This window comes from Passer domesticus, unplaced genomic scaffold (assembly GCF_036417665.1).
Source record: "Passer domesticus isolate bPasDom1 unplaced genomic scaffold, bPasDom1.hap1 HAP1_SCAFFOLD_122, whole genome shotgun sequence".
Lineage (NCBI taxonomy): Eukaryota > Metazoa > Chordata > Aves > Passeriformes > Passeridae > Passer > Passer domesticus.
In genome coordinates, this window is record NW_026989917.1 from 110826 (window position 1) to 124596 (window position 13771).

General features: G+C 64.8%; 1 long non-coding RNA gene across 1 annotated transcript; it reads right to left on the minus strand.

The window, feature by feature from the left end:
* Nucleotides 1-1836: 1836 nt before the first annotated feature.
* On the minus strand, nucleotides 1837-2451 carry LOC135291806 (uncharacterized). The gene is made up of 3 exons (XR_010354505.1): nucleotides 2361-2451; nucleotides 2091-2232; nucleotides 1837-1931 (listed from the first exon to the last, which is right to left on the minus strand). It is a non-coding gene; the product is annotated as an uncharacterized LOC135291806 (long non-coding RNA).
* Nucleotides 2452-13771: the final 11320 nt, after the last annotated feature.

The window sequence follows — 13771 nt, forward strand, 5'->3', positions numbered from 1 at the left end:
GAACTCCTGCCTGCGCTCAGGGCAGCAAAAGCAGGCTGTTGCCAGCCAGGGAGCGGAGCCCTGTTCCCGCAGGAGGCTCTGGTGAGCCCCTTCCCACTGTGCACGCAGCACTTCTCCTGCCCGCCCAGAACGCTCCTGGCAGAGCAGAGCACAAGCTGGCCGGCTCTGGGCTCAGCACAGCCCAAACACAGGCGCAGGGAGACGCAGCAGCTGTTTTGCATCTATGCCCCAGAGAGATGGGAAGGATCCCCTGGCCCTGGTCTCACTTGGTTGGGTTTCTGACTGGCTCTGAGGCAGGGGCAGCGCTTCCTGGCTTGTGGGGAGAGCAGAGGCGCCGGAACCGCACGCAGCGTGCAGGCACTGCCTGACAGCGCTGCGGCCACTGGGACGCCTCTGAGCCTCTGCCATTCCGCTGCTGCAGGACAGGGAGCTTTGCAGCCTGTGCTGGCCTTGTTCCTCTCTGTCCGTGCAGAGAATGCAGCGCAGAAGAGAAGGGCAGCAGGGTTCCGCGTGTCCCCGGGCTCAGGGTTTGCGCCGCTTCAGCTCCACGGAGACGCGGGTAACGTGCAAAAGCTAAACTGTTTATTAAAGGAAAGCGAAGGGAAGGGGTGAGCTGGTAGGTAAAAAAGGGGATGAGCAGGGCCTGAGGGCTGCAGGGAGGGAGATGCCACCAGGGAGAGGGATGGCAGGAGCTCCTGGAGCTTCCCACAGGCTCAGCTGTGAGCAGCTAGAGCTGTGCCTGGAGCTCCATCTGGTCTCTTCTGTTCTGCAGGTGCTCCCATCTCCAGTGGGAGCTGGAAATTGCCAGACTCCGGTCCATCTGATTCAGCTGACAAACGAAGTCACAGAGATCTGGTTTTGAATGCCAGCTGCATCAGTGTGCTCCTGCAGGATGGGCTCTGATCTTCCCCGATGGCTTGAAGAGCTGGAAGAGAGAGGAACAGAGCCACGGCCAGAGGCCGGATTGAGGGAATGCAAGGAAAGCCTCCTGCCAGGGCCATCCCAGCCGGCTGTTGCCATGGCCAGGAGGGAGAGGCAGCCACGGGCTTGGGCCGGAAGGTGCTGGCCACGGATCCCCCACGTGTCCCTGAAAGCTCTCCGGGTTCTGCCCCCGCCGCCCCTGGTCCGCACAGGGAGCAGAGCCCTCGGCAGCCCGGGCATGGACTGTAGCTGCGGGGCCGGCATGTGCAGCTGCCCCCGGCGGTCCCCGCTGGCCCGCAGCTGCCCTCACTCACCCTCAGTGAGGACCTGGAGCTCCTCCTTCTGCCCCGTCATGAGCGCTGCGGCCACCCCTGGCAAGACAGAGGCACAGGTGGCGGCCCCGGGTGGCACAGCTGCCCGACACGGGCGCTGCCAGCCCCGGGGCCGCACGCCCTCCTCCCCGGGCAGGGCTCGGGCCGGGCCCCTGCCGCACGCTGCCGCCCTGGGGAGGGCTCGGCTCCGGCTGCCGGGGCAGCAGCCGGGCTGGGAGGCGGGGAGGGACGCCGGGCTTGTGGCTCACCAATGATGCTGACGGCCGTCTCTCACAGGGGGCTCTTCGGGCTCTGCAGGCGCGGCAGGGCGCAGCGCAGGTGCTCGGCCGCTGGGCTCAGGTCCTGCAACAGCTGCGGGGAGCGCTGGCAGGGAAGGCCCGGCGCAGGCTCTGCCCCTCGGCCGGGCGCTGCCCGAGCCCGGTACCGGCCGAGCCGGCCCGCACGTCCCAGGGCAGGGAGTGGTGTGCGGGGCGCAGGCTGGCGGCCCCGGGTGCGGCGCTGGGCAGGGGCACAGCTGCCAGCCCCCCACGCTGAGCACTGGGGCCAGGGGGCTTCTCCAGCCTGCAGCTGGGGCTGCCGGGCTGTCCTTACCAGGCTCTGGGCGAACTTCATCCGCAGCTCCTCCAGGTCCGTCCTCCTCGGGCAGCGTGCCGCACAAAGCAGGGCTTCGCGAGAGTCCTGGAGAGCAGCAGAGAGCCGCAGGTGGCACCAGAGCCCAGGGCACAGGACCCGTGTCCCTGTGCCAAGGCCAGGGGGAGGCTGGAGCCCGCCAGGCGCCAGGGCAGGAGGGGGCCGAGCCCCCTGCCATGGATGGGGCAGCATTCCACAGAACCTCACCTTGGCCACGTGCCAAGCACAGGAATAGAGGCAGCAGGCACTGGCTCAGGATTCTCGTGAGAGGCTCTTCCCCCTCTTCCACTCCCAGCTCCATCACCTGGCTGAAGAGCTGAATGGAGAGCAGCTGCAGCTGGCTGTTGTCCTGGAAGGAAAGGAAAAGTCCTAAGCACCAAATGCTCCAGGCCCACTGGGGCAACGGCCGAAAACTGCAGAGAGCACAGAGTTTCCAGGCAGGGGCCAGTGCCCTGGGCAGGGGGCACAGAGCCTTACGTTGTCAAAGTGTGGCAGCAGGGGCTCAGCTAGCTTCAGGGCGGTGATGCTGGGTATCTTGAGGTGTTTGTCCTGCAGCACGTGCGTGAGCACGGAGAGGCTGGTCCAGAGCATCTCCGCATTGGGATCACGCAGCTGCTCCAGCAGGTGTTGATAGAGGCCGCGTATTCCTCTGCCCTGTGTGCAAGACGGGGCTGTGCTGTGAAGCCGTGAACGGCTGCAGCAGCAGCAGCTGCTCGGGGCACTGGGGCAGCTGAAGCGGGAGGCAGGAGAGCTGGGAGCAGCTGCCTCTGCTGGCAGAGCCCAGCCAAGGCCAAAGGTGTGTGTTCCCCCGCCCCACGCTGCCAGCGCGGCTTCAGCCACTGCCCCCTTCTCACCAGCGAGGGCTCCTTGCTGAGCAGCACGAGGCCTCTGAGCTGCAGGCGCAGCCTGTCCCTGCACTGGCTGGGCAGGTGCCTGGATAGGAGCCAGAGGGCACTGGGACCGTGTCGGCTCAAGTCCAGACAGTCCAGGAGCTGAAAGGCACAGGGCAGTGACGGGGGAGCCGGCCGGCAGGAGCCCGGAGCCGCACAGTGCCGGGCCCCTGCAGCAGCGGCAGCGGGCGCGGGCAGCGTCCCAGGCGGCTGCGGCTAGCAGAGGCCCCAGAGCTGGGAGGCAGCTCAGGCAGGCAGCGCTGGCCGTCAGGCTCACCTCCACAAAGAAGGCCAGAGCAGGCAGATCCCGGCGTGGCTGCTTGCGGATGAGCAGGCTGAGCAGGTGCGAGGCCATGTGGGGACACAGGGGGCTCAAGCCACGGCGCATCTCCCTGGCAGGGGAAAAAGGCACCAAGGCCCTGAGCCGGTGGGCAAACCTCTCCCAGGAGTGAGTGACAGAGGTCTGATCATTCCCCAGCACTCTGCAAGGGGACACGGGCCCCTTGGGAAGCGGCTGCTCCTGGGCATCCTCCTCTGCCAGGCTTGTGCAGTCTGCTCGGCCGTGCCTCGGTGGCAAGGCCCTCTGGCTTACGGCCGCGGGGACTGTGTGGGGCACTCTGGGCACGGGGCACAAATGCTGGCGGTGGCGGAGGGGAGAAGGGGGTCTCACCTGGCCAGCAGGCCCGCTGCCTCGTGCTGGGTGTTGGCACAGAGCAGGGCGTCCCAGACCTGTGTGTGCTCCAGAGCCACCAGCTTCTTGTCGAAGCCCAGTCGGGAAAGCAGAGCCTTCATGGTCTGCGCTGCAAACCTGTGTGCCGAGCAAAGGCCGGGTCACGCTGGGAGCACTGGCCCTGGCCACAGGGGGCATGGGAAGGACAGGGCGACTGGCACCTGTTGGGGTCGCTGGGAAGGCCGTGTTCCTCCCGGCACACTCTCCAGAAGCTCCGGGTCTCAACGTCCTCTGGCATCTGCTCTGTGGTAGAAAACATTTGCAAGAGCAGATCCACGAGCAGCTGGGGAGAATAAATGTGCATCCCGTAGTGCCACTCGGACGTGGGGACAATCCTCCGCAGCACCAGAGTTGCCTGCAAGAGACAAAGCACCCCGAGGCAGAGCTCAGTGCCGAGGTGCCCATGAGGCAGGGCCTGAGGGGAGAGGCAGGGCGGGCACCCGGCCTGCTGTCCCTGAGCCTGCCCTGAGCCCAGCTTTCAGCCCAGGCCGGGAGCTGCAGCGTGGGGAGAGCATGGAGAGCTGCTGGAGAGGGTGACCTGGAGGGCGAGCAAAGGCCAGCTCCAGAAACTCACAGCCAGGGCAAAGGCGGCCTCATTCCCGCTGCAGAAGATCCTGCCGTGCGGTGGCTGCTGCTCTAGCACGGAGAGCAGCGCCGGAAGGACCTCCTCCATGGCAACTTCTGAGGTGGCCATGGCCCTCCACATCAGTGTGGCAGCTCTGTGGGACCAGAGCTGTGTGTCAGCACCCTGCCCCGTGCAGCTGCGTGGGGCCGGGTGACAGAGCCCCGGTGCCCTGAGGGGCCGGGAGGGAGCATGGCAGCAGGCTTGGGAAACAGAGAGGCCCGAGGGGCCCTACGGGCGGTGAGCACCGAGCTCTGGAGGCAGTGGTGCCCCGTACCTGTCACATAATGGGGCACAGTGCAGGAGGCTCATGACCACGTGAGCGGGATGGTCTTCTGTCAGGCTCACGATGGCCATTTGCAGCCCGGCGTCCACGGTGTCGCAGGACGCCAGTCTCTGCAGGATGGCCCTGACCGTGGCTAGCACCTGGAGGGAACGGCATGGGGGAGACTTGGTGTGCTGTCCTAGGCAGCAACTTGCCCAGCTTCCTTCCCCCAGGAAGTGCTTGCCTTCCCACCCCACTGTGATGGCCCCAAAGGCTGAGCGGGACCAGCAGACATGGCTTGAGGGGCCACGTGATCCTGGGAGGCCTTCAGCCCCGGCCCCAGGCTGCTTGCCTGCTGCAGAGATGAAACACCCTTCTGGCAAAACTCCAGACTGGGTGCAGGACTCACAGTCAGGGCAGTCACGGCGTCCGTCTCTTGGATGGCCTGATTGAGGGTGTTTGTGGTGGCCATCCCCTCAGTCAGGGCCATGTCAGCCTCCGCCCTGCCCTCGGCCGCTGCCCGCTCACAGCTTGCAGCCAGCTCAGCGGGCGCAGTGCTGGCAGCAGGCTCTGCCCGCAGCTGGCTGGGCATGGAGTCGGGCTGGGCCGTGCCCCCGGTCACGGTGGCGCTGGTCTTTCTGCGCCGGAGACGCAGGAACCTCCGCAGTGCCTGCAGCAGAAGGAAGGGCGGGAAGAGAGGGACGTTCCATGGTCTGCTCCAAGCGTGGGGCTGGGCTGAGCAGGGCCAGCAGGCCCGGCCCAGCTGGGGATGGCCGCAGGTACCTGCGCCGCTCTACGGAAGCGGCCGCGGGTGGGCTCCTGCTCTTGAGACCGCTCCTTGGCTGCATCTGGCAAAGAGGGAGAGCAGCCGGAGCTGAGGGGCTGTGGGAGAGGCCGGAGAACACAGGCCAGCCCTGCGCTCCCCAGGCAGCGAAAGGCCCCTGCCCGTCTGGGAGATGGGGCATAGCTGCCATCGGGGGGGCAGTCCCTGCCCCTGTCCCATCCTGTCCGTGGGCATGTCCATAGGGATGGGATGGGATGGGATGGGATGGGATGGGATGGGATGGGATGGGATGGGATGGGATGGGATGGGATGGGATGGGATGGGATGGGATGGGATGGGATGCGATGGGGCAGGATAGGATGGGATGGGATGTGATGGGATGGGATGGGATGGGATGGGATGGGATGGGATGGGATGGGATGGGATGGGATGCGATGGGATGGGGCAGGATAGGATGGGATGGGATGTGATGGGATGGGATGGGATGGGATGGGATGGGATGGGATGGGATGGGATGGGATGGGATGGGATGGGATGGGGCAGGATGGGGCCTAGGCTGGCTGCAGGCACCAGTGCTGCGGCCCAGCTGCATCACTCACCGTCCTGCAGTGGCTGCAACTGCTCCGGCTCTGCAGGCTGGTGCACTGGGGCAGCTGCAGGGCCGTTCTTTTTCTTCCCCCGAAGCCTCCGGAATAGGCTGAGCACTTTGCTCGCCATCCCGCTGCCCGACCTGGAGGGACAGATGCCTCGGCAAAGGTCGGAGTCAGCGGTGCCGCAGTCGTGCCTTGCAGGCACCTGCGACAGGGAGGCCTCAGGAGGATGACAGGACAGCAAGTCCTGCCCTGTGTTCTCGAGGGCTCCCACCACAATGACAGGAGACTCCTCGTGAACGATGGAGTTCACCAACTCCCACGGCCTGGCCACAGGGGCACCGGCCGCAGGGATGGGAGATGCCTCGGAAAGACTCCGAGTCAACGAGTCCTTAGGTCTGGCCGTGAGGCCAGCCGCAGGAGTAGCGCGTTGGGAAAGCTCCGGGTGGGCAATGAACGAGCTGGCTGTGCGGCGGATCCACACAGCACCACTCTGTCACGTCCTGTCCCGTCGCGTGCACCGAGCACTCTGGCGTGGCCGTGACGCTGCCAGCACCTATGTCAGCGCGTGTCACAAAGGGCTGCTGCCACACCCTGTTCCACTGCGCCGCACGGTGACCCTGCTGCACCGTGTCACAAGGGGCCCTTGGTGACGCTGCCACGTGCCCCGGGGCCACCCCCTCCCCAGGCAAGGCGCCCCTGCTTGGAAGGAATCCGTTGCCCCGAGTGTCTAACACAGCCCTGGACACACCAAGGCCGGCCAAGTGCTCAGGGAAGGCCTCTCCACGTCTGTGCCCGGCCCGCACAGCCCAACTCGGTGTGGCCCTGCAGCAGAGCGGCTTCCAGCAAGCAAGAAGCAATCGCATCTTGCCAAGAGCTAAAACACACCAGATAGGGAAGATGGCATTATTAAAGGCCTTGGAATTCACAGCTCTCTGAGAGACATTTGGGGTTCTTGCTGGGCAGAGGTGATCCGCCTCTGTGCTGTGCTCAAAGGGGGGAACACACCCTACCACAGGTGCTTGGCTTGGTCTCCGCAGGCCCAGGCAGGTGCCAAAGCTGCTCTTGACAGCCTTCTCCCTTCCCACGCCCCACTGCCAAGTGCCAGGGGCCTCAGGGACAGAAAGGAGAGCAGGGAGGCAGAGGCAGACAGCTGCACCTACATCACTGGGGGGGCTCCTGGGGAAGCACTTTGCTTGAGAAGCAAGCCCCTCTCTTCCAAAGGCATTTCCACAAATGCGCACATTTCCCGGGGAGCACCAACACACACTTCAGAAACTCTGGCAAGGCTGAATTCCTTCTGCTCCTTGCAGCCATGGCACTCCAGCTCCAGCTCCTCTTTCTTCCCCCGAGTATGTTTCCACGGGTCCTTTCTGGCACGCAGCCCTGGGCCCCCTATAAACAGGAGCTGCCCGCTGCCTCCTCATGTGCCTGAACTCCTGCCTGCGCTCAGGGCAGCAAAAGCAGGCTGTTGCCAGCCAGGGAGCGGAGCCCTGTTCCCGCAGGAGGCTCTGGTCAGCCCCTTGCCCACTGTGCACACAGCACTTCTCCTGCCTGCCCAGAACGCTCCTGGCAGAGCAGAGCACAAGCTGGCCGGCTCTGGGCTCAGCACAGCCCAAACACAGGCGCACCCCAAACACAAAGCAGCAGCTGTTTTGCAGCCATGCCCCAGAGAGATGGCAAGAATCCCCTGCCCCTGGGCTCACTTGCTTGCCTTTCTGACTGGCTCTGAGGCAGGGGCAGCGCTTCCTGGCTTGTGGGGAGAGCAGAGGCGTCGCAACCACACGCAGCCTGCAGGCACTGCCTGACAGCGCTGCGGCCACTGGGACGCTCGCGCCTCTGAGCCTCTGCCACTCCGCTGCTGCTGCTGCTGCTGCTGCTGGTGCAGCTTCATTTGCTTTTTGGCACAGCCAGAGCTCACTGCTAGGCCACGCTGGTCTCTGGTTCTGCCCTCTTCCTGTCCCTGTGTAGGGCTGGAGCATTGCTGTGCTTTCAGGAAGCTTTCTGTCAAGACTTCCAGCATTGCAAGCTCCTTTGCCCTCGCTGGATGCCTGCCATGGAATCCCTGACGGCTGGCTTCAGAGCACACCCCAAGCCGGCTCTTCTAAAACCCAGGGTCACTGTCCCCCTCAGCGTGCTCAGCACGACCTTCAACTCCACGGTGCTGTGCAACTGGAGCAGCAGGACAGGGACCTCTGCAGCCTGAGCTGCCCTTGTTCCTCTCTGCCCGTGCACAGACGACAGCGTGGAAGAGAACGGCAGCAGGGCCCTGCGTGTCCCCGGGCTGAGGATTTGTGCTGCTTCAGCTCCACAGACAGAGCCATGGCTTAAGTGAAAACGCCAAAATGTTTATTAAGGGAAGGCAAAGTGAAGGGGTGAACTGGGAGGGAAAACAGGGGATTGGCAGGGCCAGGGGGCTGGAGGGAGGGAGCTGCAAACAGGGAGCAAGAAGGCAGGAGCTCCTGGAGCTTGCCACAGGCTCAGCTGTGAGCAGCAAGAGCTGGGCCTGGAGCTGCAGCTGGTCCCCTCTGCTCTGCAGGTGCTCCCATCTTCAGTGGGAACTGGGGGTGGCCAAAGGACGCTGGTTCTTCCCATCCTGCAGGCGCAGTTTGGCAGATCTTGCGTCGAAGGTCAGATTGACAGGGGGAGGCTGGAGCCCGCCAGGCGCCAGGGCAGGAGGGGGCCGAGCCCTCTGCCATGGATACAGCAGCATCCCACAAAACCTCACCTTGGCCACGTGCCAAGCACAGGAATAGAGGGAGCAGGCTCTGGCTCAGGATTCTCGTGAGAGCCTCTTCCCCCTCTTCCACTCCCAGCTCCATCACCTGGCTGAAGAGCTGAATGGGGAGCAGCTGCAGCTGGCTCTTGTCCTGGAAGGAAAGGAAAAGTCCTAAGCACCAAATGCTCCCGACCCATTGAAGCAAAGGCCCAAAACTGCAGAGAGCACAGAGTTTGCAGGCAGGGGCCAGTGCTCTTGGCTGGGGGCACAGAGCCTTACGTTGTCAAAGTGTGGCATCTGGGGCTCAGCCAGCTTCAGGCTGGTGATGCTGGGTATCTTGAAATCTTTGTCCTGCAGCACACGCGTGAGCACGGAGAGGCTGGTCCAGAGCATCTCTGCATTGGGATCACGCAGCTGCTGCAGCAGGTGTTGATAGAGGCCGTGTATTCCTGCGCCCTGTGTGCAAGACGAGGCTGTGCTGTGAAGCCGTGTAGGGCTGCAGCAGCAGCAGCTGCTGGTGGCACTGGGGCAGCTGAAGCGGGAGGCAGGAGAGCTGGGAGCAGCTGCCTCTGCTGGCAGAGGCCAGCCAAGGCCAAAGGTGTGTGTTCCCCCGCCCCACGCTGCCAGCGCGGCTTCAGCCACTGCCCCCTTCTCACCAGCGAGGGCTCCTTGCTGAGCAGCACGAGGCCTCTGAGCTGCAGGCGCAGCCTGTCCCTGCACTGGCTGGGCAGGTGCCTGGATAGGAGCCAGAGGGCACTGGGACCGTGTCGGCTCAAGTCCAGACAGTCCAGGAGCTGAAAGGCACAGGGCAGTGACGGGGGAGCCGGCCGGCAGGAGCCCGGAGCCGCACAGTTCCGGGCCCCTGCAGCAGCGGCAGCGGGCGCGGGCAGCGTGCCAGGCGGCTGCGGCTAGCAGAGGCCCGAGAGCTGGGAGGCAGCTCAGGCAGGCAGCGCTGGCCGTCAGGTTCACCTCCACAAAGAAGGCCAGGGCAGGCAGATCCCGGCGTGGCTGCTTGCGGATGAGCAGGCTGAGCAGGTGCGAGGCCATGTGAGGACACAGGGGGCTCAAGCCACGGCGCATCTCCCTGGCAGGGGAAAAAGGCACCAAGGCCCTGAGCCGGCGGGCAAACCTCTCCCAGGAGTGACTGACAGAGGTCTGATCTTTCCCCAGCACTCTGCAAGGGGACACGGGCCCCTTGGCAGGCGGCTGCTCCTGGGCATCCTCCTGTGCCAGGCTTGTGCAGTCTGCTCGGCCGTGCCTCGGTGGCAAGGCCCTCTGGCTTACGGCCACAGGGACTGCGTGGGGCACTCCGGGCACGGGACACAAATGCTGGCGGTGGCGGAGGGGAGAAGGGGGTCTCACCTGGCCAGCAGGCCCGCTGCCTCGTGCTGGGTGTGGGCACAGAGCAGGGCGTCCCAGACCTGTGTGTGCTCCAGAGCCACCAGCTTCTTGTGGAAGCCCAGTCGGGAGAGCAGAGCCTTCATGGTCTGCGCTGCAAACCTGTGTGCCCAGCAAGGGCCAGGTCACGCTGGGAGCACTGGCCCTGGCCACAGGGGGCATGGGAAGGACAGGGCGACTGGCACCTGTTGGGGTCGCTGGGAAGGCCGTGTTCCTCCCGGCACACTCTCCAGAAGCTGCGGGTCTCAACGTCCTCTGGCATCTGCTCTGTGGCAGAGAAAATTTCCAAGAGCAGATCCACCAGCAGCTGGGGAGAATAAATGAGCATCCCGTAGTGCCACTGGGACGTGGGGACAATCCTCCGCAGCACCAGAGTTGCCTGCAAGAGACAAAGCACCCCGAGGCAGCGCTCAGTGCCCAGGTGCCCATGAGGCAGGGCCCGAGGGGAGAGGCAGGGCGGGCACCCGGCCTGCTGCCCCTGAGCCTGCCCTGAGCCCAGCTTTCAGCCCAGGCCGGGAGCTGCAGCGTGGGGAGAGCATGGAGAGCTGCTGGAGAGGTGACCTGGAGGGCGAGCAAAGGCCAGCTCCAGAAACTCACAGCAAGGGCAAAGGCGGCCTCATTCCCGCTGCAGAAGATCCTGCCGTGCGGTGGCTGCTGCTCTACTACGGAGAGCAGCGCCGGAAGGACCTCGTCCACGGCGACTTCTGAGGTGCCCATGGCCCTCCACATCAGTGTGGCAGCTCTGTGGGACCAGAGCTGTGTGTCAGCACCCTGCCCCGTGCAGCTGCCTCGGGCCAGGTGACAGAGCCCCGGTGCCCTGAGGGGCCGGGAGGGAGCATGGCAGCAGGCTTGGGAAACAGAGGTGCCCGAGGGGCCCTACGGGCGGTGAGCACCGAGCTCTGGAGGCAGTGGTGCCCCGTACCTGTCACATAATGGGGCACAGTGCAGGAGGCTCATGACCACGTGAGCGGGATGGTCTTCTGTCAGGCTGACGATGGCCATTTGCACCCCGGCGTCCACGGTGTCGCAGGACGCCAGTCTCTGCAGGATGGCCCTGACCGTGGCTAGCACCTGGAGGGAACGGCATGGGGGAGACTTGGTGTGCTGTCCTAGGCAGCAACTTGCCCAGCTTCCTTCCCCCAGGAAGTGCTTGCCTTCCCACCCCACTGTGATGGCCCCAAAGGCTGAGCGGGACCAGCGGACATGGCTTGAGGGGCCACGTGATCCTGGGAGGCCTTCAGCCCCGGCCCCAGGCTGCTTGCCTGCTGCAGAGAAGAAACACCCTTCTGGCAAAACTCCAGACTGGGTGCAGGACTCACAGTCAGGGCAGTCACGGCGTCCGTCTCTTGGATGGCCTGATTGAGGGTGTTTGTGGTGGCCATCCCCTCAGTCAGGGCCATGTCAGCCTCCGCCCTGCCCTGGGCCGCTGCCCGCTCACAGCTTGCAGCCAGCTCAGCGGGCGCAGTGCTGGCAGCAGGCTCTGCCCGCAGCTGGCTGGGCACGGAGTCGGGCTGGGCCGTGCCCCCGGTCACGGTGGCGCTGGTCTTTCTGCGCCGGAGACGCAGGAACCTCCGCAGTGCCTGCAGCAGAAGGAAGGGCGGGAAGAGAGGGACGTTCCATGGTCTGCTCCAAGCGTGGGGCTGGGCTGAGCAGGGCCAGCAGGCCCGGCCCAGCTGGGGATGGCCGCAGGTACCTGCGCCGCTCTACGGAAGCGGCCGCGGGTGGGCTCCTGCTCTTGAGACCGCTCCTTGGCTGCATCTGGCAAAGAGGGAGAGCAGCCAGAGCTGAGGGGCTGTGGGAGAGGCCGGAGAACACAGGCCAGCCCTGCGCTCCCCAGGCAGGGAAAGGCCCCTGCCCGTCTGGGAGATGGGGCATAGCTGCCATCGGGGGGGCAGTCCCTGCCCCTGTCCCATCCTGTCCGTGGGCATGTCCATAGGGATGGGATGGGATGGGATGGGATGGGATGGGATGGGATGGGATGGGATGGGATGGGATGGGATGGGATGGGATGGGATGGGATGGGATGGGATGGGATGGGATGGGATGCGATGGGATGGGATGCGATGGGATGGGGCAGGATGGGATGGGATGGGATGGGATGGGATGGGATGGGATGGGATGGGATGGGGCAGGATGGGGCCTAGGCTGGCTGCAGGCACCAGTGCTGCGGCCCAGCTGCGCCACTCACCGTCCTGCAGTGGCTGCAACTGCTCCGGCTCTGCAGGCTGGTGCACTGGGGCAGCTGCAGGGCCGTTCTTTTTCTTCCCCCGAAGCCTCCGGAATAGGCTGAGCACTTTGCTCGCCATCCCGCTGCCCGACCTGGAGGGACAGATGCCTCGGCAAAGGTCCGAGTCAGCGGTGCCGCAGTCGTGCCTTGCAGGCACCTGCGACAGGGAGGCCTCAGGAGGATGACAGGACAGCAAGTCCTGCCCTGTGTTCTCGAGGGCTCCTGCCACAATGACAGGAGACTCCTCGTGAACGATGGAGTTCACCAACTCCCACGGCCTGGCCACAGGGGCACCGGCCGCAGGGATGGGAGATGCCTCGGAAAGACTCCGAGTCAACGAGTCCTTTGCTCTGGCCGTGAGGCCAGCCGCAGGAGTAGCGCGTCGGGAAAGCTCCGGGTGGGCAATGAACGAGCTGGCTGTGCGGCGGATCCACACAGCACCACTCTGTCACGTCCTGTCCCGTCGCGTGCACCGAGCACTCTGGCGTGGCCGTGACGCTGCCAGCACCTATGTCAGCGCGTGTCACAAAGGGCTGCTGCCACCCCCTGTTCCACTGCGCCGCACGGTGACCCTGCTGCACCGTGTCACAAGGGGCCCTTGGTGACGCTGCCACGTTCCCCGGGGCCACCCCCTCCCCAGGCAAGTCGCCCATGCTTGGAAGGAATCCGTTGCCCCGAGTGTCTAACACAGCCCTGGACACACCAAGGCCGGCCAAGTGCTCAGGGAAGGCCTCTCCACGTCTGTGCCCGGCCCGCACAGCCCAACTCGGTGTGGCCCTGGAGCAGAGCGGCTTCCAGCAAGCAAGAAGCAAACGCATCTTGCCAAGAGCTAAAACACACCAGCTAGGGAAGATGGCATTAATAAAGGCCTTGGAATTCACAGCTCTCTGAGAGACATTTGGGGTTCTTGCTGGGCAGAGGTGATCCGCCTCTGTGCTGTGCTCAAATGGGGGAACACACCCTACCACAGGTGCTTGGCTTGGTCTCCGCAGGCCCAGGCAGGTGCCAAAGCTGCTCTTGACAGCCTTCTCCCTTCCCACGCCCCACTGCCAAGTGCAAGGGGCCTCAGGGACAGAAAGGAGAGCAGGGAGGCAGAGGCAGACAGCTGCACCTACATCACTGGGGGGGCTCCTGGGGAAGCACTTTGCTTGAGAAGCAAGCCCCTCTCTTCCAAAGGCATTTCCACAAATGCGCACATTTCCCGGGGAGCACCAACACACACTTCAGAGACAGGAAGACTGTCAGACTCTGGCAAGGCTGAATTCCTTCTGCTCCTTGTAGCCATGGCACTCCAGCTCCAGCTCCTCTTTCTTCCCCCGAGTATGTTTCCACGGGTCCTTTCTGGCACGCAGCCCTGGGCCCCCTATAAACAGGAGCTGCCCGCTGCCTCCTCATGTGCCTGAACTCCTGCCTGCGCTCAGGGCAGCAAAAGCAGGCTGTTGCCAGCCAGGGAGCGGAGCCCTGTTCCCGCAGGAGGCTCTGGTCAGCCCCTTCCCCACTGTGCACGCAGCACTTCTCCTGCCCGCCCAGAACGCTCCTGGCAGAGCAGAGCACAAGCTGGCCGGCTCTGGGCTCAGCACAGCCCAAACACAAAGCAGCAGCTGTTTTGCAGCCATGCCCCAGAGAGATGGCAAGGATCCCCTGCCCCTGGGCTCACTTGCTT